This window comes from Aythya marila (assembly GCF_965140915.1).
Source record: "Aythya marila genome assembly, chromosome: 25".
Lineage (NCBI taxonomy): Eukaryota > Metazoa > Chordata > Aves > Anseriformes > Anatidae > Aythya > Aythya marila.
In genome coordinates, this window is record NC_139066.1 from 2,289,239 (window position 1) to 2,294,284 (window position 5,046).

Below are 5,046 nucleotides of genomic sequence, written 5' to 3' on the forward strand. Positions count from 1 at the left end.
AGGCACTGAACCCATGGTTGGGTGGGCCGGGTCTGCCCACAAGCTCCCATGCCATGAAGACACTGGTGAGAGAGAAGCACAGTGTGAAGTCTTAGAGCTCTCTGAAGGGTTGAAGTGTGCTGACCAGAATCAAATATGAGGAGAGATGTCCCGCCAGCAGACCGTGCTCTTACACTGTTATTATGGCTTTTCTGTCATGGGGGCAATAACAGCCTCAGGACTGACAGGTGGATAATACTTCTGAGGAAAATCTCTGAGACCTGGAAAAGTTTGGAAGTGACTTCCAGGTTCTTACACATCTGTTGGTAGGGCAGACATGGAGTGTTCACTCCCTGTCTCATATACAGCCTGAGCGCAGCAATGCACATCTCCTAACATATCTGGGTTATTCACCATACAGCTGCATAAGTCTACAGACACTTGGGGGACACACCCCAGCATTTTGGCATTCTAGGAAGTTTTTCTGGGATTTCTCCTTGATGGTGCCTTGTGGAACCTTCTGGGCTACATGCAAGTGCTGAAGGTGGTTCTGCTTAAGCCTCCTTTTGTGGATGTTGTGAAGCCTCCCTGCCACATCACCCCATGCTCTTTACTCAGCACCTGTGTTAGTCACTTCCTCACAGGGCTGCTGGCTCCTCTCTCCCTCCACCGTAGTGCCTGCTCTACAGCCCTCTACTGGAGGTCCACCTATCAGCAACAAACACTTTGCTTCATGCCCTGGCTGTCTCCCTCTATCTCCTTCCCTGACAGTAATGTCAGTGCTCAGGCTGTGATGGGACCAAGAGCTCCTGAGTACGGCTGTTTGCAGCTGCAGGATGGCAGAGATGAGGCTCTCACTGGTGGCTCTCGTGGCCACAGCAGGCAGCGAGCGGCCGAGCAGCTTTTCCGTGTGGCTCCGGAACGGCACTGCCGGGTCGCTCCTGCCGGGCTGCGCGGGGCCCGAGGCCGGGGCAGCGCCGGGAAGGCAGGGCCAGGAGGCTCCCTCCCTGCCTCCGGCTGCCGGGGCGCCGCGCTCCTCCGCTCCCTCACAGGGCTGCCCCGCGCCCCGCCCCGCGGCCGCCTCCTCGTCCGCCGAAGGGACCGCGGCCCCGCGGGGGGCGGTGTGGGCCGGGCCTGGGCGGGCGGAGCGGTGGGCGCTGCCCCGGCGAGGGCCCGACTTGTGGTGCGGGCAGGAGCGGCCCGAGCTTGGCCCCGCTCTGCTCCTGTCCGCCTCCCGCCGGGCGCGGCAGGGCCCGATGGCGGGCGGGCTGGGGCCGCGGCTGCTGGCCTTGGCCTTGGCCTTGGGGCCGGCAGGTGAGCGGCGGGCGGGGAGGGCAGCGGGGCCGTGTCCGGTGTGTGCGGGAGAGGGAGGCTGTCGGGGTCGGGGATGCTTTGGGAGCAGCCTAGTCTGAGCCCCGAGGAGGGCAGTCGGGGCAGTGCCCCTGGCCAGGGGCTTTCTTGCGCATTAGGGTGTTGGCGACTGTGCCTGTACTGGCCTGGGGTTGTTGGTCCTTCTGGTTAGCATCCTCTTCTTTCTGTGTGCACACACTACCCCACTCCATGTGCTCTGCTGCAGGTGTGTGGGCTCAGTGGAAGTTGGTGGAGTCTGGTGGTGGTCTGCGGACACCTGGAGACTCCGTGCAGCTCTCCTGCAAGGGATCCGGATTCAGATTCCAAGATCATTCTGTCTGGTGGTACCGTCAGGCACCTGGTGGAAGCCTCGAATGGGTGTCCTACATTAACTTTGATGTTAGAACAACAAAATATGGCAAAGCAGTGGAGGGCCGAGTAACAGCCTCCAAGGACAATTCCCAGTCCAAAGCTTATCTGTCCCTGCGTGCCCTTCTACCCCAGGACTCAGCCCACTACTTTTGTGCAGTTCCCACAAGGACAGGAAACCCAGCTGAGCTTAAACACAAACCTGCTCCCAGGGTCCTTTTCCTTTTCTACATGTATTGCTGCCACAGAGAACTTCAGAGAAATTCAGCTGAGCTTTAGCAGAAACCTACTCCCCTTGCCTTTCCTATGTGCATTGCTGCCACAGAGAACAAGGAGGGGCAACAGAACCATATTTCCTTGCTGAAGAGGGCAGAGAACTGCCTTCAGCTCAGCCCTTTCCCACTTTGCCCGTCGGGGCACATGGGATCAACAGCAGTGTCAGGGGCAAATGGCCTGGTCAGCTGCAGCAAGAAGAGCTGCACAGGCTTCCTCATGAGAGGAAGTGCCGAGTGCTGCTCTTGAGTCCTAACAACCCCATTCAATAGGATTTTGGGGAATAACAATCTCATTCAGTCTTGTGGAAGAGTGGATGGAAAGTGTCCTGACAGAAAAGGAGGACCTGAGGGTTTAGTTTGACAGCCAGCTGAACGAGAGCCAGCAGTGTGTCCTGTGGCCAAGAAGGCCAATGGCATCCTGACCTGCATCAGAAACAGTGTGGCCATCAGGACTAGAGAAGTGCTTGTCCTGCTTAAGCTCCATTTTGATGACTTTGTGAATTCTCCCTATTACATCACCCCATGCCTTTTGCTCAGCAGCTGCATCAGTCACTCCCTCACAGGGTTTCTGGTTATTCTCTCCTTTCCCCCCTTCTTTATAGTTTAAAGTCCTCCTCAGGAGGTCTGCCATCCCCTCAGTAAGAACATCTTTGCCACGCTGTGTGAGTCTGGGGTAGCGTGAGCAGGCCAGGGCCTGAAACCTCTGGCTGCTGGGGTGACATGCTCCTCTCCAACCTGCTTCCTGCTCCATGCCCACCTCCTTCTCCACCAAACAGGTCACAGGCCTGTGGGAAGCAGGATGGACACTCAGTGGTATGTTATTTTTTATCCTATGCATGACAGGATTTGTTAGGTAAGGTTGATGGTTGGACTTGATGATCTTACAGGTCTTTTCTAGCCTTAATGATTCTACAGTTCTGTGATTTCCATGCACGTCACCAGCTGGGGATGCAGGCTGATTGTGAATGACTATAGCATCTCATGATACCAGCGTGCACACAGGTCCAAATTCCTGCATGATACACCAGTAGAGGGGTGTCCAGGGATTCTTTCAGACTGTGTGACTACTCAAGCAATCCCTCATTACAAGTCAGCCATATCCTGGTTTTGGCCAGGATAGAGTTATTTTTCCATCCAAGCATCTGGTAGGGAGTCGTGTTTTGGACCTATGATGAGAATAATGTCGATAACACACTGATGTTTTAGTAGTTGCAGAGCATTCATTAAAAGAAAGAAAGAAAGAAAGAAAGGAAGGAGTGGTTTTGTTGGTTTTGTTGCTGTTGTTGTTGTGTATTTTGTTTTTTAGTTCTATGCAGCTTCTGGAGAGTTATTTACAATTTATGCACTTTTTAAGGCTTTACTCCAAATAAGACACGTGCATGAGGCAACCCTCCAATATCAGTTTCTCCCGGAATGCACTGAAAATATGTGAGACAGGCCAGGTTGAATTGTGACTTTTCTGCTAGTTAGCCTCAGTGGAATCCCTTCTGATGTGTGGGTTGTTGGTCCACCGGGCAGCTGACGGTGAGGCCAGGGCCAGGAGGCTCCCTCCCTGCCTCCGGCTGCCGGGGCGCCGCGCTCCTCCGCTCCCTCACAGGGCTGCCCCGCGCCCCGCCCCGCGGCCGCCTCCTCGTCCGCCGAAGGGGCCGCGGCCCCGCGGGGGGCGGTGTGGGCCGGGCCTGGGCGGGCGGAGCGGTGGGCGCTGCCCCGGCGAGGGCCCGACTTGTGGTGCGGGCAGGAGCGGCCCGAGCTTGGCCCCGCTCTGCTCCTGTCCGCCTCCCGCCGGGCGCGGCAGGGCCCGATGGCGGGCGGGCTGGGGCCGCGGCTGCTGGCCTTGGCCTTGGCCTTGGGGCCGGCAGGTGAGCGGCGGGCGGGGAGGGCAGCGGGGCGGGTCCGGTGTGTGCGGGAGAGGGAGGCTGTCGCGGTCGGGGAGGCTTTGGGAACATCCCCGTCTGAGTCCCGAGGAGGGCAGTCGGGGCAGTGCCCCTGGACACGGGCTTTCTAGGGAGCATAGGGGTTGGTCACTCAGGTTGTGCTATGCTGTAGTCGCAGGAGCTTCTAGAAAGCATCCTTCCTGTCCATGGGCACACACTGCCCCAATCCCTGTGCTCTCCTTCTGCAGGCGTTTGGACTCAGTTGAGTCTGGTGGAGTCTGGTGGAGGTCGGCGAGCACCTGGAGACTCCGTGCATCTCTCCTGCCAGGGATCTGGATTCACCTTTGGAAGTTATCATGTCTATTGGTACCGTCAGGCACCCGCTGGAAGTCTAGAGTGGGTTTCCTTTATTAACTATGATGGTAGGATACGAGAATATGACAAAGCAGTGGAGGGCCGAGCCACAGCCTCCCGGGACAATTCCCAGTCCAAGTCTTCTCTGTCCCTGCGTGCCTTGGTACCCCAGGACTCTGCTCACTACTTCTGTGCAGTTCGCACAGGGACAGGAAACCCAGCTGAGCTTAAACACAAACCTGCTCCCAGGGTCCCTTCCCTTTTCTACATGTGTTGCTGCCACCAAGAGCTGGGAGGAGAAGCAGAACCATATTGTTCTCAACCCTTTCCCACTTTGCCTGTCGGGGCACATGGGATCAACAGCAGTGTCAGGAGCAAAAGGCCAGGTCAGCTGGAGTGCAGCAAGAAGTGCTGCACAGGCTTCCTCATGAGAGGAAGTGCTGAGTGTTACTCTTGGGCCCAAACAACCCCGTTGTGTGGGATTGATGGATGTAACAATCCCATTCAGGCTTGTGGAAGAGTGAATGGAAAGTGTCTTGGCCAAAGAGGTCCTGAGGGTTTTGTTTGACAGCCAGCTGAACATGAGCCAGACGTGTGCCCGTGCGGCCCTAAAGGCCAATCTCATCAGAAACAGTGAGGCCATCAGGAGTTGGGAAGTAATGGTCCTTTGGTATGTGGCTCTGCTGACAACACATCTCTGATATTGTGTTCGTTTTGGTCCCCTCACTACAAGGAGGTGTGCTGGGTCTGGCTGGCATGCTAATTCTCCCTGCAGCAGCCCATACAGTGCTGTGCCCTGCACTTGTAGCCAGAAGAGCACTGGTGTCACACCAGCGTTTCGTTTA